This window comes from Musca domestica, unplaced genomic scaffold, assembly GCF_030504385.1.
Source record: "Musca domestica strain aabys unplaced genomic scaffold, Musca_domestica.polishedcontigs.V.1.1 21, whole genome shotgun sequence".
NCBI lineage: Eukaryota > Metazoa > Arthropoda > Insecta > Diptera > Muscidae > Musca > Musca domestica.
The window spans coordinates 6,552,377-6,577,356 of NW_026712258.1; the positions used below are offsets into that span (position 1 = coordinate 6,552,377).

The 24,980-nt window shown below is 35.6% G+C and overlaps 1 protein-coding gene and 1 long non-coding RNA gene across 2 annotated transcripts in view; one reads left to right on the forward strand and one right to left on the reverse strand.

The window, feature by feature from the left end:
- Window positions 1-24,980, forward strand: part of LOC101890117 (rabankyrin-5) — a 55,396-nt gene that overhangs the window by 27,983 nt on the left and 2,433 nt on the right. The gene's annotated exons all lie outside the window — the stretch shown is intronic.
- On the reverse strand, window positions 9,800-18,002 carry LOC131802485 (uncharacterized). Its single transcript, XR_009342227.1, has 3 exons — window positions 17,291-18,002; window positions 11,328-11,666; window positions 9,800-11,259 (listed from the first exon to the last, which is right to left on the reverse strand). It is a non-coding gene; the product is annotated as an uncharacterized LOC131802485 (long non-coding RNA).

Genomic DNA, 24,980 nt, shown 5'->3' on the forward strand with positions numbered 1-24,980 from the left:
TCTAAATATATGGATGTTTTATTTCTTTAGTTATTATAAGATTTGCAAATAAATTGACAAAGTATAGTTTAAAGATGCCGGATAGCTATATCATTTGCACCTGAGTCGTTGATTTTGTAAAAAAATTGCATTCGACGGGATCGCAGTGCTCGTAATAGTGTTTGTATTAAAAATAGCTTTGTTTACTCGGAGTCGAGCTAACGGTATGAAACTTCATCTAGAAAGAGATTGGATTATAGGTCTGATGAAGTTTTCGCTTCGAGTCCAAATTTCCACTTTAAATTAGTTCTAATTGAACTGTATTGTGCTGTAATTTCCGTAGGAAGACATGGTAAACTTGATACATTGGATACATTTCTATGTGGGAAAGAATGCACATTATTTTCATGTGATCGACATACATTTTGGGTAAAGCGTAATTGTAAAATTTGGCAAATATATTTCTGAGCTGTTTTTTATATATTCTCCAAATATCGTTGTTACGGAGTGCATGAAGAATAATATGGGAGCTATATCTAAACCGATTTCCACCAAATTTGACACACTTACTTTGTTTACAAAAATACATCGACAGACGGACGGACATACATTGAAATTCGATTCCATCTCCAAAGCAAACATTACTTTAAGTAGTTATGTCATAATTCAAGGTCGAACAATGAATATGATAGGGTATTAAAATCAAAGCATCAATATTTTCTGAAAATTTTAATACATGAATTAAAAGTGTTACATCAGTGCGTACATCATGTCTAAAAACGTTATATTGTATTTACTTCTTGCCCAACCTTATGTAGTCCTTGGTCTGTATAACAGGGTTACCTATACGTTTACCAAAATACAACTACAATTTCAGCATTGACAATCATTTGTTGAACATGGTATAATTATCACAGGTAGCGCCAAGACCAGCTGATTTGAATCTATAGCAATAGATAATAATTCCAATTCTTGACATACAATAGGTATACAATTTTTTGATATAAAATCTCACTGCAGGCAATATGAACAAATTTTTACCTAATAATAGAAAAATTCATTGTTGCTTTTTCAGGATTTTCTAGCGATTGCTTGACGTTTGGAGAGGTTTGGACCTACAGCTAACAACTATAAATTTAGGGGAATAGTATGAAAGCATTAAAATTAAATATTTTAAGAAAAATTCTTCTGCATTTTGGATTTAGTAATCCAAATTCCATAAATGAACATTTTTTTTGAAAATTAATGGTTTTGTTTACATTTTGGGACATATAACTCTGACACTTGTATTACGTACAAAAACAAATTTGTATGTGGTTGCTGTTACGTTTGTTGTACCATGTGTGTTGAAAATAGAAAGAAATAATACAAATAAAAAATAGGTAAAAAAAACTTTTTAAGTTAAAAGGTTTTATGTTAAACATTCATTGCAATGTTTAAGATAAACGTACTTAAAACCATAAAATAACAAAATAGATACAGTCGTGGGAGTTATAAACATATGCATAGAATAGACTAAATTAAAACCGTGGGGCACGTCAATTCTCTACAAATTATCGACTTTAATTCGTCGTTAGGCAGTTGGCCCGCAGACGGTGAAGAAATTAATTACTATTGTCTTGCTCATGGAAATTCCAATAGTTATACACTCCATGTAAATAAAAGAGATGTTTAAACTAGTTTATCGTTGGACATTCACACTGCTGGCTGGCAAGGAATCGTTTCATTGCTCGTAGTTTGTCTTTAATCGACAAAACATATGAAAAAAGTACTATAGTGTAACATTACAAAACAATCATTTTAATCAACGATTGTCGAGAATCGACGTGCCCCACGGTTTTATTTTATTCTAGTCTATGCATATGTTTATAATTCCCACGACTGTATCTATTTTATTATTTTTTTGGTTTTTACTACGTTTATCTAAAACATTGCAATGTATGTTTAATATAAAAGCTTTAACTTAAAAAGTTTTTTATCTCTTTTTATTTTCTAGTTTTTATTTCGCATTCTGTTTAATTCATTTAGTTCTTCATTATTGCAATGTTTCTTGCCCGTTACTTTATTGCAATCCAACTCCTCTATACGTAGCAAAGATCTTACTCTACTAAGAGCCACATGGGCTTGACCTTCTTCAAACAGTTTCGCACCTAAGTATACGACTGTGTGATCCACGTTGGTGCCCAGCATTTTACGTATTGTAGAAGCCCATGATAGTATTAAAGGCAACATTCTTCCTTCAGTCTTCCTTCCTTCGAGTGTATAAGATGTACTCCGTCTCTTGCGAAATCAATTCGGACGGATGAACATCTGCTGCAAACATCTGAGTTCGACAAAATTGAGGCCAAACGATTTCGTTGATGTAGCCCATGCACCATTCACTAATCGCTTTGAAACGTCAATATTGGGCCGTAGCATGATTTTTGCCCCCACAATAATTCCAGTTCGCTGGTAAACCCCAGTTTTGTTGATATAAGCTGGTATTATATTAGCTATATCTACATTGTCTGAATTTCGTGTGGTGTGTACTATCTGATCCTGCGCTATTATTTTGTAAATGCGAGCATCATTATTTCTGTACAAATTGAATACAGCAGAGTTGTGACACAGGCGAAACAATAATGTCGCCGGTGAATAATGTCGCTAAAATCGTCGAAGTACCGAATATCGGGGGGTACCGTTATAGGGGGTCTATATGAAGACGTGGACCTGCATACAAAAATTTTTGTTATAAACTGTAGTACCCATTACGAACTTTATATACGAAATCTTAAATTATTCCGAAAACGTGAACCGACATGGCCCATCTTCCTTAATCTGCCTACTGGTAAACTATGCATGTATGCAAAATTTTAGCCTTCTATCTCAATTCGTTCGAAAGATAGCGTGATTACAACAGACGGAAAACGCTAGATCGTCTTAGAATTTTACGCTGATCCAGAATATATATACTTTGTAGGGTCTATTGTGAATATTTGGAACAGTTACAAGCGGAATTACATAAAAAAAACCAACGGGATGAGCTAAAATATATGGATGTTTTATTTATATAAGATTTGCAAATAAATTGACAACGTATAGTTTAAAGGTGCCGGATAGCTATATCATTTGCACCTGAGTCGTTGATTTTGCAGATGTAACATTCAAATAATATATGACTGACCGATAGTGTAATTTTAAAAAAATTGCATTCGGCGGGATCTCAGAGCTGGTAATAGTGTTTGTATTAAAATAGCTTTGCTTACTCGGAGTCGAGCTAACGGTATGACATTTCATCTGGAAAGAGCTTGGATTATAGGTCTGAGGAAGGTTTCGCTTTGAATCCAATTTTCCACTTTAAATTAGTTCTAATTGAACTGTATTGTGCTGTAATTTCCGTAGGAAGACATGGTAAACTTCATACATTGGAGCCTGTTTAGCCGATTTTTCAGCTTGAACAATTCTAAGAATTCCTATGTGGGAAACAATCCACATTATTTTCATGTTATCGACACATATTTTGTGTAAAGTGTAGTTGAAAATTCTTTTGTGATTTCGTTTTATTGCCTTGATTACATCAAGACTATCAGTGCAGATAAGTGTTGTTCCCCACAGTTCTGAAGCGTGTTTTATGGCTCCAATAACAACTGCTAGCTCTGTTTTTAATGCACCTATTCTGTCTGGTAATCGTCGAGCACAAATAGTTTCATGGTTTGTGGTTGATACTTCTTTTGCAATGGAAAACGAGGAGTTAACTCCATTAAAAGAACCATCAGTGTCTGTAAGAAGATATCTTATCAGTCATAAGAGTTTTGAACTCATATGGGTTGGCACTATCATTGTTATATTTACTAAGGTCATGATCTAAAAAAATATTGCGAATTCGGCTCTAGAAGCAGACCATCACATTTTATTGCTATAGCTTTGGATGCAAGGCTTATGGATCGTTTCTCTAAAATTTTGTGGAAACTGGAGAATTCTTAAACATTCAATTGGTGGTGCCCTTAGAAGGCAAGAAGCTGTTCTAAAACATTGATTAATTGTTGTATCGATTTTTTTAATGTTTGATTAGACATCCACCCATATAGTATAATTCCATGAGATATTGTACGTATTGACGTTCAAAGCCATGTCAATATGAGGGTATTTTGTGTTGTGTTTACTCTACAATATACTTTATGTGGCGTTTCCACTGCACTTGATTCGCTCTCTATTCGTTGTTTGACCCTTAACTATGAAAAAACTACCTAATTCTTCACACAAAATTTCCTGAGCGAACACTCATATTTGTACGTTGTTCAAATCAAATCACTCTCAGAACAACGAAAAAATATGTCCCATCCCTAACAAATGAGAGCATTTATCGAAAAAATAAATTATGAGATTTAAAAATTAAAAATAGAAAAATTTGATGAAATTTTAAAAATTTTCGGGAAGACTGAAAATTATGAATGAAAACTACAATGTTGAATGGCGTATGTACATTCAAACGAAAGTAAATTTTGTTTTCTCTCTCATTCGAGGTACGCATTTTGTCCACGAGTTAAAATTTCCACAGAAAATGCAAACAAAAGAGGCAACATTTTCAAAATGTTTCTATCGGCAGAAAAAATGTTTGACAAGTGTCTCTCCAGCAGAATTTAAAAATGGAAAAAACACAAAAATGTGTTCAAAATGTCAACATTTACACAAAAAGTTGAAATCGTGAATGAAAATTGTAAAATTAATGATATAATAAATCTTTGGGAGGAAAACAATAATTTCTTCTATTCATATTAGTGAGAATTTCATGTATTTTCGTATAAATTCCCATTAAAATCAACAAACAAAATTTTTGAAAAAAGGAATTATTTTACTATGAATTACGAATCGTGCCGTATGAACGGGTTAATTCGTGTACCTAATTCTGAGAGCGAACAACGTTGTTCGGTTTCCAATGGAAACATGCTATTAAGTAAAGTTAATTCCAAGAATATCCAGTCTAGACGACAGGGGAATTATGTTATAGAGTTTTCTCGACAGCACCTACATCTACAAACATGTAATATTTTTGTTTTTTCATGAGGGATAGATGCTTCTACCTTATCTGCCCAATTCTGTAAGCAGGTTTCGAAGTGGAGGCAACGCTGTACTTCTAGAGGGGTAGCAGAGGTCAGCATATACAGGGTGAGATAAAAAAAACTGCAAACGCAATAATTTTTACCTTTTTTTAATTTTATTGAATGAAAGCTAAAAATGACGGAAATAGCATCAAATTTTCGAATAAGTTTAGATTTGTTCGAGGTGAACAACCTTTGGCACAAATTGTGGCATTCAATGAAACAGTCACACGCTGCCCGAACGTTGATCTGCGGTATTTGGGCCCATTCTCGGCGAAGCGCTTGCTTGAGGAGATCGACACTTTGGTATTTTTTTGGTGCCAACCTTGCTTTCCAAAATACTCCAGACAATAGTCCAACGGATTGGTAACCGGAGATTTTGGTGGCCACTGTGCGCTGGAAATGAAGCGAGGAACCTCATTTTGTAACCATTTTGTACGCTTGTAAACAATATAACGAACTGTCACTGGAATAATTTTAACAGCTGTCGGACGAGTGGCTTAGAAATGATAGCTTTGAACGGGTTTGTTTAGCCGACACCGTTTGTTTGTTTTATTCTTGGGTCAAATTTAGTAATTCAAATTTCACCCTCTTCGTGTCAACCGATTAATCTGAAATTTTGTATACACTTTGGATTTTGGTGTTTATTCATTATCATTATAGATCCTTAGGTAGCGGCCGCTACAAATTGGCGAATAACATAGGTTTTATCAATCTCATCAATATGGGTATCAAATGAAAGTGCTCAACAAGTAGAACACAATGTAAAAATAAAAATCTATGATAGCGGCCTCCACAAAATGACGGCTAACTTAGATTTAAAAGGTATCAACAAGTAGAATACAATTTACTATGCAAATTAAAATCTACGATGGCCGCCGCTACTAAATGGCTGATAACAATTTTTTTATCAATCCCACCAATATGGGTATCAAAAAAAGGGCTTGACAAGAAGAATGCAGTGCACTATAGAATCTCAATATTTAAGATGGGCGCAGCTATTAAATGGCGTATAATAAGATTTAAATTTAGAAATTGCATCTCTAATTTAGGTATCTGATTAATCCAGCCTGAATTCACCACCCAAGTCAAGATTTTGTATTGTGTTGAGGACTGTGTGGCGTTAGGGTGCCTAAAAATGATACGTCGTTAGCGGAACACCACCCAAGTTAAGGTGAAATGTTAAAACGCGGCGAGAATTGTATTGTATTGTATTGTATTGTTGGCGTTTTCCCCTCAAGACTCAGGCGCATCTTGTTGTCCCTTTATTGGACCTCTGGGGGTCGACCGTCTGAATGTCCATTATTCGTGGGAACAAAATGGTAAAAAATAGGTAAATAAACTTTTTACGTTAAACGGTTTTATGTTAAACATACAAAGCAATGTTTAAGATAAATGTACTAAAAACCAAAAAATAAATTATAAACATATGCATAGACAAGACTAAAATAAAACCGTGGGACACGTCAATTGTTGATCGCTGATGAAAATGTTTGTTTTGTGAAGTCACACTATTATTAGGCAGTTGTTCAACCGACAACGATGTACGTGTGATAAGTAGGACTAGAATGCGGAGACAAGCTAGCAAGCTTCATTGTAAGCGAGTTTTAGGATTTCACAGTGGTGAGGCAGTAGTACTTTTATCATATGTTTTGTCTATTAAAGACAAACTCGCCAGCCAGCAGTGTGAATGTCCAACGATAAACTAGTTGAAACATTTTTTTTATTTACATGGAGTGTATAACAATTGGAATTTCCATGAGCAAGAAAATTGTAAGTAATTTCCTTACCGTCTGCGGGCAATTGCCTAACAACAATTGACGCGCCCATGGTTTTATTTTAGTCTAGTCTATGCATATGTTTATAATTCCCACGAATTATTTTTTTGGTTTTTCAGTACATTTATCTTAAACATTGCAATGTATGTTTAACATAAAGCCGTTTAATTTAATTTTTTTACCTATTTTTAGCAGTACCATCAGCAAACGTTGAGATGAGAGTCTCATTGGTTGTGGGCATGTCCGCTGTAAATATCACATACAGAATTGGACCTAATAAACTACCCTGTGAGACTCCAGCCAATATTTTTCTCGACTTGAAAGTGTGTCTTTCGACTTAACAACAAATGTACGATTTAACAATAGCTACAAAAAAGATTATGTATGTTTTTAGGTAGAGTTTCGCAAATTTTGTATAGAATTCCAACATGCCAAACTCTGTTAAAGGCTTGGTAAATGTCTATAAATAACGCGGAACAATATTCTTTACTTTCGAATGGCATTCTAATGTTTTTGACTATTGCTGCACTTGCTCAATAGTACTAAGTTTCTTAAGTAAGCCGAATTGGTGGTCGGAAATAATATTAATAGATGTGATATGAGAGTTAACATTCTGAGTAATGTTGTTTCGAACAACTTTGAGAGTGTAGATAGAAGACTGTTAGGTCTATACGATTTAACCTGCGTTGGATATTTTCCAGGTTTCAGAATCATTACTATTACAGATTCTTTCCATGCAGACAGGAATTACCCTACTCGAAGAACACTGTTAAAATCTGATTAACAATAGTTGAACGGTCGTAGTTGGTAATTTCTTGAGCATATTTGGAGTTCTCTCTGTGGTTTCTAGGTTATTTAAGAATATTTTGAAGTTTCGCTCTTCGTTTAATATGAGGGCTTGTTTTCGTAGTTTTTCACATTCTATTAATTTATCCCGAAACCTAGGGGTGCTTCATATCTATTATCTTCTGGCCTTCTCCGGTTTAGGAAAGTGATTGGGAGAGACAGCATTGACAGTAAAATAAATAAGTGTTAAGATTAACATCCAGTTTGTATGTTTATTTGGCAGATAATACGGGGACGTAACGAGTTGAATATTCTTAAATGTAACTATAGTTGAGGAATGGTCTGACGACAAGTCAAATTTGGACATTTGTTCTCTGATATCTCTAATATTCTTTGTTGCCGCCTAATCAATTAAGACAGGACGTTTTTTCAGGTCTGAAGGCCAATAAGTAGACTGGCCTGTAGATATCACATCCAGTTTAGCGCACGAAATGGAGTTTAAATGTTGAATGAATGAAGGTAATTCATCTTTGCTTATTCTATGTATTGGAGAACAATATATTGCAGATATAACTGTATTCGTTGAATATAGTGCAACTGTTGTAGACTTATATTCTGACATGGAGTAATATTGAATTTAGTTAGAAATTATCGCCGCGGTGCCACCGCAAGCTCTTCCACTAGGGTGTTAGTGTCATATGTACTCCCACCGTTTAGTCTAAAACTGTTTCTAGAAGTTCCTGTTGTGTATAGTTAAAAATTGTATGATAATAAATTTTTATGTACAAACAATTTAAAGAGTAATGAAGTGAGATTTTGACACCTACAACGTCAATGTACGGTGACATGTCCGTCACTATTAAGTTCCGTGACTTCACTGTAATCCAATCTTCTGATAGTTTGGAAGCTATAAGATCCCAGCCGGTTTTGATCAATGGATTTATCATTATGGAGTGTGGTTGCTATGAGATATCTTGACTGGTGATCGTGGTTCTGTATATGAGATGAGTTTGATATGGTAATTTCAAGTTCTTGAGTGCGTTTGTTATGTTTTCTCCTTTTTTCGATGGGTGGGTCCAGTGATTAAACACTGAACTGATTATGAATGGGGGGGGGGGGGTTGTTGTTGTAGCAGTAGTACATGCATGAGTTTGCGTTCTGCTAATCTGGTTCCAGCTCCAAGTTTAGAAATTCGGCTACTTTAATGGGCTGTAGCCAGAGATCTTCTGGAGTGAGTTGGGTAGGTTTGGCTGTGCAATTAAAGAGGTGTAGCGTATTGTGCGGGCCTGTATCGCACGCCGGGCAGGCGTCACGCACATCTTCATCAATTCGTGGCCAATACGAATTGAGACGACTACACCATCCTGAACGTAATTGCGCCAAAACTACCCTGGTTTGTCTAGGCAGGTGACGTTCTTCAGCTGCAATGGATGGGGGTGGACTCCGAGGACGGCATTCACTTTATAACTGCTAATAGCATCCGCGACTGCATCGGTATGAATGCCATTCAGACCTGCCTGATAGGCTTCTTGATCTAGAGGTTCTCTCTTGTAGCGCTGGACCTCCCTCTCTAGATCATGTATGTCCTTCCTGACACGCCTGGGTGGGGGAGATTTATCCACCATATGATGGTTGGGATGACTCTGACGGTAACAACCAAGCAGGTACTGCAACGAAAGCATATGATTATGCTGACGTAAGGGAAGGACTTTCGCCTCCTCATGTAGATGGTTCTCAGGGCAGCGTTCTGGCAGTTCTGGATATGCTTCCACTGCGTAGCATTAGTATTCGCAGACCACACTGGAGCCGCATAGCTGACCACAGACCGACCTATCGCGTTATAAGAGGTCAGCAAGGTTTCTTTGTCTTTGTTGGAGGTGTTTGCTGATCGGAATCGCCGAATTAGCTGGCCCAGAACTCCAATTTTGAGAACATTAGATATCACGGTGAAAGTTTGAGTCGAATTACCCAATTGTGCGATAGTGTATGATGTGCCTTATTGCACTTCGAACACCGATGTTTGCTATCACATTTCTTTACTTCATTAAGATCTTGAAGCGGGGACAATGTATGACGTTGATTCTGACATATAACACAGTTTGAATTTTTGGAAGCCCGCGGGGGGGGGGGGGGGGGGGGGTGGGGTACGATGTATGGATTGTGAATGATTCCCGAGAAAAGCCTGAATCGAAATACTCAATGAGTTATGCGTTTCAACTTACGTTTTCAGCAGACTTGTAATTGGCGATTTTTCCAGGGTCGCACCTGGATAATGAGGATATTGAATCACTAACACTTGAATTAACAGAAGTAGAACGAGTCCGTCTTAATTTATCTAACTTCCTATTAATTTTCAGCCTGGTATCTCAGAAGTAAGATGGAAAGATCTATGATCGACTGCATCTATTTCTTCTCTTAATGTCTCTACAGATGTCATCATAAAGTCACAGCATTTTTCAAACTTTTGCTGAACTTTTCCCATAAATTTTCTTATACATTAAGAAGGGTTTCAATGTATGAAAATCTAGTTTATCGTCCCGCATAGATTCGAAATGAGCGTTGAACTGAACAAGAGCGTCCGAAGCTCTCATAACCATATCAATTGAAGTCAATGTCATTTTGGACATTGTCACAAAATCTTCTACGATAAGGAACAACAGACAAATTTCAGCGATGTTAACCATTTACAAATTAATTATGTTCGTTTTGTAAAGTTACACTATTATTAGGCAGTTGTTCAACCGACAACGATGTACGTGTGATAAGTAGGGCTAGAATACGGAGACAAGCTAGCAAGCTTCATTGTAAGCGAGTTTTAGGATTTCACAGTGGTGAGGCATTAGTACTTTTCTCATATGTTTTGTCTATTAAAGACAAACTCGCCAGCCAGCAGTGTGAATGTCCAACGATAAACTAGTTGAAACATCTCTTTTATTTACATGGAGTGTATAACAATTGGAATTTCCATGAGCAAGTAAATGGTAAGTAATTTCCTTACCGTCTGCGGGCAATTGCCTAAAAACGAATTAAATGATTTTTCTATCGCACATTAAGCCGATAATTTGTAGACAATTGACGCGCCCATGGTTTTATTTTATTTTAGTCTATTCTACGCATATGTTTATAATTCCCACGAATTATTTTTTTGGTTTTTAGTACATTTATCTTAAACATTGGAATGTATGTTTAACATAAAGCCGTTTAACTTGAGGGATCCCATTGTTATTGCTAAATGAACCTGAGTAATGGCCATCTATTTTTACAATAATACGGCAGTTGTTAAGGAAAGATTTAATCAGGTTTAAAGATATATTGTTCAAGCCCCATTGAGTAAGTTCGGTTAAAATTGATGTTAGAACAATTCGATCGAAAGCCTTTTCGATATCCGATGAGATGGCGTCGAAGTGTTTCTTCTATTTGATATCCAATACTATGGAGACCACGACCCGGAAAGAAGACATGTTGCAAGTTGGAAGAAAGTTGTTTTGTATTTTAGGAAAATCGACCAGCTAAGATTTTTTTAAGAATTTTAGAGAGTATGGACAGCAGGGATATAAGTCTATAGCGCTCTATTTGGGACAGATTTTTCCCGGGTATCGGTGATAGGATTGCAGTTCTCTATGCATGTGGGAATTGGCCTGAAGATATAATTAAGTTGTAAAGATTACAGAGACGTTTTTTTGGTAGAAAATGGAGCGTTTCTTACCATTGGATAAGAGAGTTTATCTCGTGAGTGAGTCATGCCTTTCAGTGTTGCCAATGTTTTGTCGAGTTCGATCACATCATTTGTTGAAGGCTTTAGATTCTGCATGAGTAGATATGTCGAAATGTTGTTTTGAGGCGATTACATTTGTCGTTGTCAGAGCTCAAGGAACTCCAAAAGACCCTGAATTCCGATGTTATTTCTTTATGGTTTGATACAAATCTATCTGATTTTGTTATAGATGGGAAATTTGGGAAGACTATCTCCAGAATCAAAGATTGTGTTGATCATTTCTTGGTTTGTAGTTACGTCATGTTCTTCATAAGATTGCGTTTCCAGAGTCTATTTCAATGGTGTGGATAAGAAGATGTAAAGAGGATTTAATATGGGAAGAAATGTTAATATATTTTTTTGACTAGATAAGCGATAACTGATTTTGTATAGGTATAATTCTTATTACCATACAAAACTTTGTAACCGGTAAGTTTACAAAATTGGACATTTCTTTCAATAACGTGTGTCCGCTGCAATTCAATTACATCTGGATTATGTTTTGCTGCAATTTATATCTTGTATACAGTTATATCTAAGTAATTCGCGGACTACAGGAATAGTCTTACGAATGTAATGTTGCTTTGGTTAGTTACAGTTATATCTTATCATCTTGCGGACTACAGTAATAGTGTAATCGATTTCTTCACAGAAGCGATTTCCATATTAGCACACTGCTAGCTGTAGAAGTATAACATTAACGTTCACTTGACTTAATGAAAAAGTAAGACAAATATTAACTATGTGACAAAATAATATGCCCGCCGAATAAAAGGTGTTGACGGGCCAAACTATTTGGGTGCACAGATAGTTTGCTCAAGTACTTTCGGCAAAGCTTCTTTATTTCCTCTTCAACGGAAGGCAAACATCCACAAGTTTGCGTTTTTTATGTCTTCGGTACAGGTGCATTCGGAGATATTTTACGGTATCTTTCTGTGGAACATGTGTATTGAAGATTTTTATTGTGGGACAAAGTTTACGTCTTAGAGCAAAAGTAAACCTTGCATTTACCGATGTCAGCCAAATTTCGAGGTTATCTACATTTTTTGTAGTTTTTTTTTTCGAATGAATGGACCTAATAAACTACCCTGTGAAACTCCAGCCAATATTTTTCTCGACTTTGAAAGTGTGTCTTTCGATTTAACAACAAATGTACGATTTAACAATAGCTACGAAAAAGTTTATGTATGTTTTTAGGTAGAGTTTCGCAAATTTTGTATAGAATTCCAACATGCCAAACTCTATTAAAGGCTTGGGAAATGTCTATAAATAACGCGGAACAATATTCTTTCCTTTCGAATGGCATTCTAATGTTTTTGACTATTGCTGCACTTGCTCAATAGTACTAAGTTTCATAAGTAAGCCGAATTGGTGGTCGGAAATTATATTAATAGATGTGATATGGGAGTTAACATTCTGAGTAATGTAACGATTTAACCTCCGTTTGATATTTTCCAGGTTTCAGAAACATTACTATTACAGATTCTTTCCATGCAGACAGGAATTAACCTACTCGAAGAACACTGTAAAATCTGATTAACAATAGTTGAACGGTCGTAGTTGGTAATTTCTTGAGCATATTTGGAGTTCTCTCTGTGGTTTCTAGGTTATTTAGGAATATTTTGAAGTTTCGTTCTTCGTTTAATATGAGGGCTTGTTTTCGTAGTTTTTCACATTCTTTTAATTTATCCCGAAACCTAGGGGTGCTTCCTATCTATTATCTTCTGGCCTTCTCCGGTTTAGGAAAGTTATTGGGAGAGACAGCATTGACAGTGGTGATAACTACTTATGTAAAATAAATTAGTGTTAAGATGGCAGATAATACGGGGACGTAACGAGTTGAATATTCTTAAATGTAATAACTATAGTTGAGGAATGGTCTGACGACAAGTCAAATTTGGACATTTGTTCTCTGATATCTCTAATATTCTTTGTTGCCGCATAATCAATTAAGACAGGACGTTTTTGCAGGTCTGAAGGCCAATAAGTAGACTGGCCTGTAGATATCACATCCAGTTTAGCGCACGAAATGGAGTTTAAATGTTGAATGAATGAAGGTAATTCATCTTTGCTTATTCTATGTATTGGAGAACAATATATTGCAGATATAACTGTATTCGTTGAATATAGTGCAACTGTTGTAGACTTATATTCTGACATGGAGTAATATTGAATTTAGTTAGAAATTATCGCCGCGGTGCCACCGCAAGCTCTTGCACTAGGGTGTTAGTGTCATATGTACTCTAACCGTTTAGTCTAAAACTGTTTCTAGAAGTGTATGTTCAGTGATAGAATAAAGTTGTCGACATCGTGTTTATATTGGCTTAGGACGTTTGTGTTCAAAAAACAGATTGGAATTTTATCTATTTTTGTTTTAAAATGATTTGCATTAGCATATATTGATTTCTCGTCATTTCTTTGCATCATGCTTTACATGCTTGTCATGAAAGAATTCATTGTTTAGATAAGTTATTTCGATAGATGATTCTATATTTGGATTTTTATTTATATATCAGAATATAAGTATTGCATATTGTGAGAATATTCTTATTGGGGGCCGTGATTTTCTTCCTCTTATTGAGCTCGGGGGAATCAGCTCTTTTTTCTACTAAATTGTGGGTTTTCTCGTACCCTGTAGTTTGTAGAATTTTTTGTGGTTTCCACTGTAATTGCTGCACTTCTTGAAGTTTGGATCAGTTTTGGGATGTGGACATTCCTAGGTCCTTACAATGTGACTCAGTATTAGTTCGTATTTTGTATCTTGGAGATTTCCTCTCTTAATAGATCTTAATAAAAATCAGATTTACCCAACAATTTGGAGAGTGTGTTCACTAGAATAATTGTTCTTCCTTCGCGAAGATATGGTGGGGGAGGTTTTTGGGATCTAGCCGGTTGTGTTATTTCGTCAGCCTCGTTATTAGATCTGAGAAATGAGAATCTGTTGTTGCAGTCATTATTTGTTGAATTTTGGGTTTTAGCATTTGGTTCCTCGGTTTGAGTTCTAGAACTGGCCTTTCTCTTCGTTACAAATATCCCAGATTTTTGAGCCGAGAGTCCCCGCGTCCCAAAAAAAGAAATTGTTTTTCGGAATCAGGGTAAAAATACCTACCTCTGAAAAAATGTTCTGCTTCATGCTTCGCGAATAGTGCAACGATTATTAAGTTTTATTTTATTAACAGATTTGTTTTGTCAGAAACTGGGACATTTTGGATCTTATGGAGGGTATCATTTTCGCAATTAACACAGAATTCTATGTTACATGATTCATGTGGTGTTGAAAGATCACATTAAGCACAAGCGGCATTACGCTTGCAAAAATTATTGTTATGGCCAAGCTTTTGAATTTTTTTGCATTTTATGGGGTTTGGAATACTACTATTTCACTTATTAATTCCTGTTGTGTATAGTTAAAAATTGTATGATAATAAATTTTTATATACAAACAATTTAGAGAGTAATGAAGTGAGATTTTGACACCTACAACGTCAATGTACGGTGACATGTCCGTCACTATTAAGTTCCGTGACTTCACTGTAATCCAATCTTCTGATAGTTTGGAAGCTATAAGATCCCAGCCGGTTTTGATCAATGGATTTATCATTATGGAGTGTGGTTGCTATGAGATATCTTGACTGGTGATCGTGGTTCTGTATATGAGATGAGTTTGATATGGTAATTTCAAGTTCTTGAGTGCGTTTGTTATGTTTTCTCCTTTTTTCGATGGGTGGGTCCAGTGATTAAACACTGAACTGATTATGAATGGGGGGGGGGGGGGGTTGTTGTTGTAGCAGTAGTACATGCATGAGTTTGCGTTCTGCTAATCTGGTTCCAGCTCCAAGTTTAGAAATTCGGCTACTTTAATGGGCTGTAGCCAGAGATCTTCTGGAGTGAGTTGGGTAGGTTTGGCTGTGCAATTAAAGAGGTGTAGCGTATTGTGCGGGCCTGTATCGCACGCCGGGCAGGCGTCACGCACATCTTCATCAATTCGTGGCCAATACGAATTGAGACGACTACACCATCCTGAACGTAATTGCGCCAAAACTACCCTGGTTTGTCTAGGCAGCTGACGTTCTTCAGCTGCAATGGATGGGGGTGGACTCCGAGGACGGCATTCACTTTATAACTGCTAATAGCATCCGCGACTGCATCGGTATGAATACCACACAGACCTGCCTGATAGGCTTCTTGATCTAGAGGTTCTCTCTTGTAGCGCTGGACCTCCCTCTCAAGATCATGTATGTCCTTCCTGACACGCCTGGGTGGGGAAGATTTATCCACCATATGATGGTTGGGATGACTCTCACGGTAACACCCAAGCAGGTACTGCAACGAAAGCATATGATTATGCTGACGTAAGGGAAGGACTTTCGCCTCCTCATGTAGATGGTTCTCAGGGCAGCGTTCTGGCAGGACTGGATATGCTTCCACTGTGTAGCACTAATATTCACAGACCACACTGGAGCCGCATGGCTGACCACAGACCGACCTATCGTGTTATAAGAGGTCAACAAGGTTTCTTTGTCTTTGTTGGAGGTGTTTGCTGATCGGGATCGCTGAATTAGCTGGCCCAGAACTTCAATTTTGAGAACATTAGATGTCACGGTGAAAGTTTGAGTCGAATTACCCAATTGTGCAATAGCGAACACCGATGTTTGCTATCACATTTCTTTACTTCATTACCGCTACATAACTTTATACCGATTAGCGAGTTTTAAGATCTTAAAGCGGGGACAATGTATGACGTTGATTCTGACATATAACACAATTTGAATTTTTGGAAGCCCGAGGGGGGGGGGGGTTGGACCATGCGATTCTGAAACATTATTATAATAGAGGTAAGCGGAGTCTGGATTTGTGAATGATTCCCGAGAAAAGCCTGAATCGAAATACTCAATGAGTTATGCGTTTCAACTTACGTTTTCAGCAGACTTGTAATTGGCGATTTTTCTGGGGTCGCACCTGGAGTTTCTAATAATGAGGATATTGAATCACTAACACTTGAATTAACAGAAGTAGAACGAGTCCGTCTTAATTTATCTAACTTCCTATTAATTTTCAGCCTGGTATCTCAGAAAAAAGATGGAAAGATCCATGATCGACTGCATCTATTTCTTCTCCTAATGTCTCTACAGATGTCATCATAAAGTCACAGCATTTTTCAAACTTTTGCTGAACTTTTCCCATAAATTTTCTTATATATTAAGAAGGGATTTCAATGTATTAAAATCTAGTTTATCGTCCCGCATAGATTCGAAATGAGCGTTGAACTGAACAAGAGCGTCCGAAGCTTTCATAATCATATCAATCTACTACGATAAACGCTACGTCGAATTTTTGGATAACGCTCTAAAAATACAAACACGAATTACCAGTACGAGCGCAGGTATTTGGTACAAAAAATCGCAGTCTCGTCAATCTTCACTGTTTCCTGTCCTAATTTTACCTATAGTTCATTTCTTTCTTTGTTCTTGGTCTGGGCCACACCTACTTGAAAGTCTATACCTTCTATTTCTATAGTAGCTACTATTTTGTCTGTGTCTTGGTTCACTCTAGACAGCGCGTTGGCCATTTTCGCTCCTGGCCTATGCCTACTGTACACAATTCAGTCTTCGTCGTCCATTATCTTTTTTCGTTCAACTATTTTCTTTATTTGATAATCTCCCTTTTCTTTTGTCTCATTTTCCCCACTCAAACTCTCATCAACATTGAAAAGAGCACGCGGGGCACTGTCATTAGGTATCTTAGGATTAATTTTCCTTATTATTCCCCATATGTCTGCAAATGTGACCTCATTTTTCTTTTTTATTTTATTGCTTTGCAGCTTATCAATTTCCCCTTTCAGTTTTGGGGTATTCTGTTGTGTTTGTATATGGGCTTACTTTTTGAGATTGCTGTGCTTGTTCTTGCTCACTTACTTGTTGTTGCGGTGGCTGGGCTTGGTTTTGCTAACTTACTTCTTGTTGCTATGGCTGAGCTTGATGCAATGCATCATCTCCAAATACCTCTGCCAGCAATCTTCGTAACTACTAGGTAGTTACTGCCTCCCGGAACATGACGCCCATCTGTCTAAGTTGGATTTTCAATAGGTCCGAGAGTCTTGCGTGATATCGATTATCTTATTACATAGTTGTATTTTCATCGCATTTTCGATATATGTTTTCATTTACAGTATTTGTGTTCACTTACATTTTATGAGATGGCCCGACCCAAGGAAAATGAAGGGGTGCCAAGTCACTTCATTTATTAGACCTGGTGACATTATGGTCAAGTCTGTCGAACTGTAACACTCTCCTCTTATTTGTTTATGATGCAGAATGTGGAGCAATCAATCTGCTCTAGTCCTTACGTATGATGGAATGCCGCAACTGATAGTGGGCATTAAAATCCACTAGTACCGTGCAGTTTTTACCTAGCAGCAACTGGCTAATATCGGGATAGGCGCCCACTTTTATTCTTAGTTGATCAAAGCTCACTAATATTTCAATGATGAAATTCTTCCTGGCCTGAACCTTGTCTGACAGTCTTCTCTATGGATCTGAATTTATGTCTGAATTTATGTTAGGCAAGTTTACTTATGGAAAGTATCTGTGTGTACTGACCATTCGTTTTGTGTTTTATTATTAGAGCCTTATCAAAAAATTCCAAGTAGCGTTCACAAATATTCAACTTCCCCACTATGGTAAAAGGTTTTGTACGTCCATATTACACAAATACGTAAGGTCCATATAGAAAAATCTATCAATGCTGAAATTGTTGTTGTATTTGTGTAACAGTATATCGAATTATAGGCAACTCTGTTATACAGACCAAGGGACTACAACCAAATACAATATTAAGCTTTTTGACAAAATTTTCAGAAAATGTTAATTCTTTAAAAAATCTCTTTTTGGTTTTAAATTCACCAGACATTACAGCGTTACCTAAAATTCGAAGTACTCAGATATAGTAACGAATAATACAAAAAATGTGAATGTTTGTAAATGGAAAATATTACAATTGGGTGAATTTAATATCAATTTTTACAAGGTACCTTGCGGATTTGGGTAATACGGACGTACAAATTGTTTTACCATAATGAGGAACTCGAATATTTTTGTACGCTGCGTCGAAGGCCCATATAAGGTCGGACAGGAAGAAAACACAATATTGTTGTTTTTAATCGAATTCATAGTGTAAAAATGTCTTTGCGGAAGTACTTCAGACTATGGAGCATGCCGCATTTAAAACCAGTAATGCAGCAATCTGATTGAAATGTCCACATAAAGTAAATAAATCCAGATAAGGACTATTAATTCAGATTAACATTTGTAGGTGAATGAACTAAAAGTAAGCCTGCCAACTATTTAACTTCTGATAATAAGTTAAAAAGGAACTTATACATTCTCTATTCGATGTTCGACCCATATTATGGAATAACTACTTAAAGGCATGTTTCCGTATATTCCCCATATAACGGTACCTTCCGATATTCGATATTTTAATGATTTTAGCGACATTATTCACTGGAACTGTTTCAAATATCGTATTTGAAGTTCGTAATGGGTATTACAGCATATGACAAATAGGTTGACGTATTCGTATAGTCTCATATAACGGGTTTCAATTAAGTGTTAGTTTTCAGATTTTTTTTTTTTTTTTTGAAAATTTTCAATCTCGTTCCAAATGGTGGAAGGTTATTATTGTTGAACGTAAACGTACTATAATTCCCCAAGAAAACTTTATGAGTGAAGAATAATTTTGTACATCGTTCACTTCAAAACACTCAGGAAAACGACGTCCCATACCTTACAATGATAGTACTTATCAAAACAATGTAAATCATATTGCAAACACATTGAAAATTGAATGAAATTAGGAAATTTTGCACAAAAAACTCAAAACCATTGAATAAGAAGTTATATCTTAAATATTTTACATTTAAACGGAAATAGAATATTTCCCTTTCCAATTTAATACAGGCTTCTTGACCACATCGTACAATTTTTGTACGAATCGGGAAACAAAATACGCCAAATGAATGGAATTCGTTGTTAAAGCTTATAAAAGGTCATACAAGAAGACTACTTTTGTCAATAGAACTAGTAGTTTCTAAACTATTGCCATTTACTTCATTTGATTTTCAAATTACAGTTACGTATTTTGACAACATTTCGGCAAAATTTGCTGAAATTAAGAATATCATTCTTTAAAGTAAATTGGACGTGGAATGATCCAGAGGGGATATATTTATGCCTGGTCTAATGCATGTTTATACTGTTTGTCCGCAAAAAAGATTAAAGTTCACATAAGTTATTAGGATTGGTTTAAAGAATTAACTAATTAATTAAGAATTAACGACTGTTTTCAAATTAAGTGTTCAGGGTCTCTTTATCAAATAAAACTGACAACAAATGGAAAAATTGTTGATGGACAAGAAACGAAGCTAAATCAGTCATGAGGAAGGATACAAGGAAAGTTCATGTTGCTTACTTATCAAAAGTGTCATTTGCCTACCTTTGGGCAATCCAATTAGCAGCAGTGAAAAATTACACAGTACGCCTGATATACGAATATTGGGGTTAAAGATTTAAATCGAAGGATACACCTACCATTACAAAATCATTTTTTCAATCCAATGAGACGAACATTTCCCCCAATAATATTGGTATGCATAATGTACGCCCACGAAATTGATGATTTTCTGTTAAATTTTTAAAATTAGTGTTACATTGAGCACTATTTTAATGATTACTCTTCTTCCCTTCGCAGTGGACAGTAGTAGACTTAACTCATAATAACCATAAAATAAAAAGACAACATATTCAGATGTGACCGGAAAACAAAGCAAAATGTCAACCGGAGAAGAAAAAAAGCCAAAATGAAGAAAACTTAAGAACATAGAATTCGGTAAAAAATCAGCAAACAAAACGAATTGTAAGGAGCAACAAGCTGATAAAACTACACAGTCGACAGAAGCAACCGAAAAACAGAAGTCATACAACAAATTAACAATATGGCGAAACAAGTGCTAATCAAAAGCAAATTGTTTGGAAATGTTGGAAAAAGAATTGCAGACAAAAATTCGAATTCTACAGTGAAAAAAGGAGAGTCCTTGAGAAATATGAGGAGTACAACAGAATCCAGCGGTAAGCTTTACGGACGCAGAAGGTTCGTTATCGAAATTTACGGGAGACGACGGTTATTGCGTCGCAAAGTGGACGAATGAATAGTAGTGGAGGGAAAGTAGAAATATCTTGCTATTGCAACAAAATGCCGAAGATGTCCTTATACAAGAGCATGAATTGGTTGAGTACATAGTTGAGGGGCTGCTGGACAGAACCTAAGCCTTAACCTTTTTTACAATGTTGGCACAGGAGCAGAATTTAAACAGAGGATTCCTAAATACAAAAAGTTATTAGCGGAGACCAAACAGGCCTAGATAACAAGTAAAGAAAAGGAAAAGGTTTTGCAACCCCTTCAGTCGGTGGCGTCGCCAAAATAATAGGAAAATACCCTTGGGTTAACGAAGTATTAAAAATACTTATGTGCACATGTTTTTAAAATGAAAGACGGTACACCATCTGGACCCAGTGAATTGGAACATTTCAATGAAAGTAGACCTTTCTACAATTCATCTGATGTGAGAATAATACGAGGAAACTAGGCCTCAATTCTTGTTCTATGAAAATGTGAAATGAAAACTTTTATAAAGGAAAGAAATGTCAAATGAAAAATTTTATAGAGGAAATATTTTTCAGTAGAATGTCTGGAATACGTACTTTGAAAAAAATCTGCTATTTCCTTAGGTTCACATGATTCTCTACTACCGAATCGCATACTACTGGGAAATTCACGGACTTTTCTCTTTAAATTAACGAATTTATAAAAGTTCTTAGGATTTTTGTAGAGGCTCTTTTTCATCTTGACTAGGTATTCAGAGTAACATTTAGAATTTTCAGTGTTTTATAAACTTCAAGCTTTTGTAATTAATAAAGTTTATGATAGAATTGATTTTTAAAAATTTTAAATAACCTGCTTTTTATGTTACGTAAGCGCCTAAGTTGTAGAGTAAGCCAAACTGGACCCATATCACAGCACATTTTCACAAGTGGGACTGAGGTTTCTAATGCATTGTTATTTTATAAAAGCTTGAAATACAAAAATCCAAATTACCTTAAAAACACCAATTTATATTGGATAATGTAGAACGCACCAGATCAACGTCAGTCTTGCCAAAGTTTAACTTACGCGACCTGTTTTGAGATGAAGTATGTACTGTTTGAATGTTACTAAGTTCAATGGATACCATACGAGTAGGATGATACATATCCTCTGGCTCTGAGAAAGGAGGACTTCTGCACACAAAAGAAGTTATGGATGGAGAAAATTTTGAATCTAATATTTTACCTTTCGCGTTATAGATAGAATTTATTTGATAAAGACATTGCTCAAATAAGATTTCTCAAAAAGATGACATCTCAGTAGAAAGTTCTGTAGAAGATACTGGTACATAATCTACAATATTTTCTCCTGGGACCCATGATAGATTAGGCAGATGGAAATCCCCCAGACAAATCATTTCCGCGTTGGAGGAATGATATAATTATAATTTTATTAAGGCTGAATGCATAAGATAAATATCAATGTCTGAATTTGGAGGAATATATGAACAAGTTATAATAAAATTACAATTTAGATATTTTAATTTAACACAAAGTAATTCAATCTTAGGGTGTTCTGTAACCAAAATACGTTCTGAGGCAATGGAATTATGAACGGCAATGAAAACTCCTCCACCCATTTTATTTAATCTGTCTTTTCTGTAAATTTGGTACTAATCAGATAAAATCTCAGTGTCACGAATTTGTGGTTTTAACCATATGTCCGTGAATACCAAAATTTTGAAATCACAGTCAAAGGATTTTAAATAAATATTTCTAAGTTTAGTGTTAAGACCTCTCAAGTTTTGATAAAGAAGAGATAGTGATTTAGTTAGTTTTTTGACAATGGTACAACTTCTTTCCCAAAATACAAGTTCCTTTTAAATTAAATAATTTAGCAGGCGTAAAGATTTTAAATAATGAAATATCGCGAAGTTGGGACGTGTTAAATTTAAAAATTTTTGTGCCATTTTCAGGTAAATTTGGTTGTTGTTTTTTTCGGTAGAAATTACAGGAATAGTATAAGCTTTGTACCGGACGAATTAACAACAATTGCGGGCGCTAAGAATTGAGAAGCTATAGCTATAGGAGCGTTTCATGTAACAATTTCAATAGTTTTATCATCAATAGAGTGTGGAATGTCCAACCAAAAGATTTGGCAGCGTTGTGTGGCTGAGCCCCAGCTGGTGAATTTAAACAGATCAAATCATCACCAGGTACAAAAACTGAGGATATATTTCGTATCGGAGATCCATCTAGGAATTGAAAATTATTAAACTTTTTTTCGAAATTCCGAAGCTTTAAAAATTCTTCGTCGAAAACCTTCTACAAAGCTGCTAATTCAATTTTAGACTCCTTGAAATGAATATAAAAGTTAATTTCTAAGGGCCTACAATCAATACATCCCCAACGTAAACCATATTTTTCGCGATCAGTAAGAACATCAAAATGGCGGCCATTAAGACCTGCACATTTTAAATTTTCATGCTTATCGCATAGACAACATGTTAGTAAACGTTCTTTAAAATTAGTAATTTAGCAATTATTATTCGAGCACTCCATGTTAATTCGAAATACTAAGCTAAACAGTGTATTAGGAAAATAGTGTAGTAATCAATTTAAAGTAACAGCCTAAAAGTATGCTTAGGAAAGCTAATTTAATACGTACAGAACAGCAAAAGGGAATCAGGCACAAACGTCAAAGACAAAAGAAATAACACTATGTTGTAAATAACGAACACAGAAAAGAATATTAAAACACCAAATGATCAACGCGCACAAAATTAAATTGAGCACAATGTCCCCTTAAGTCTGTGACAGCTATTGCTAATCATTCTGAAAATTGCTCCCTGTGACCTTGTGCTCGGGAGAGACTTTATAAGTTTATTTAAAATATCTTTACATATTAATTATGAAAATTCGGCCACAAAATATTTCACAAATTCCGAAAAAAATTTTTGAAATTTATTTTTGTGTCTAAAGCCCAAAAGTAAATTCAATTCGGGTTTAGATAAAGTAAATGTTTTATGGTCTCAATTAAAGATCAATGAGGAAAAAGAGTGATACGGTTGATGCATTTCAGATAGTTTGTAAAATTAATGTAGATACGAGGTAAGAAATATAAGATATTTTGTGTTAGCCGAGAGTGGTCAGAGTTCACCGCGTAAATATTAGTAAACACGGGGAATACATCATACTGTTCACCACGAAGATTATCCTTTGTGGAAAAGCAACAAGTGAATGAAATAATTACAGACTTAAATAAATACAGACATTACAGTCGTTAAATAAGATAGTGATTAGAGACAACTATTCTCACAGATAGATGGCTGCTTGGAGCACTTAAAAGGGAAGTCGTGGTTTACAGTAATGGACTTGATGTCATGTTTCTATCAAGTCAGTTAAGTATCTGTTGTTTCATATAGACTATATAAATTCCTGAAAAGTGGACCAGTTATATTTCAATGATTTATAGTGGGCATTTTTAAAGATATTTTGGATAAAAATGAAATAGTAATCTATATAGATGATATAGTGGTCGCGATGAGAATATGGCTTGAAACTCTGGTTACAAACATATAAAGTCGCATTCTCAGAAATGGAAAACTAGGAGTATAAAGTATCCAAGGCCACAATAGATCCATCAAATGGAGATATAGAAGTTATTAAAAGTTATCCGCATCCAAATAATGTGAAAGAAATGCAGTCGTTTGTGGGGCTTTGTTTATATTTTAGGAAATTTGTTTTGGGATTTTCTTTAACAGCCAATCCATTGTGCGATTTTACAAAGGATGGTGTGAAATACTTTTTCTCAGAAGAGTGTCAGAAATCCTTTGTAACGCTTAAGGGGTGTTTGACATAAAGTCCTGTGTTGGCACGAAGGGAGATAGAATTGCATTGCGATGCAAGTGCAGCTGAATTTAGTTCAGTTTTATTACAGAAACAGGATGACGGTTCATTTCACCCTGTTGCATACTTTTCGCCTCGGTACAAATCGAGCTGCAGCTGCAGTTGTGTGCAACACAATGTAGTGATAAAATGATAAGTAATAGAGAAAGGGACCGTGGAGGGTTATGATATGGTAAATGTAAAAATTGGATAACATCCTAAGAACTGTTTGAAATGTATAATGTACTCCACTCCTCATAGGACAAATGCAAAAGCATTACATAGTATCCCGAAGGAACATAGAGCGTTTAATACAATTTACTTGGATCATTTAGGTCAATTATCGTGTTTACTGTCGAAAAGAAAACATCTATTAGTGATAATTGATGCATTTGATTTTTTTAGATTTTACCCAGTTCTTACGACCAGCACAAATGAGGTCAAAGCGACACTTTAAAATATTTTGATTACTTAAGCAGGCCAGTGACGTGTATAACAGATAGGGACAGTTGTTTTACCTCAAAGGAGCTTTCTGAGTTCTTAACAAAGAAAAAGCAGTGAAGCAGTTTGATAAAAT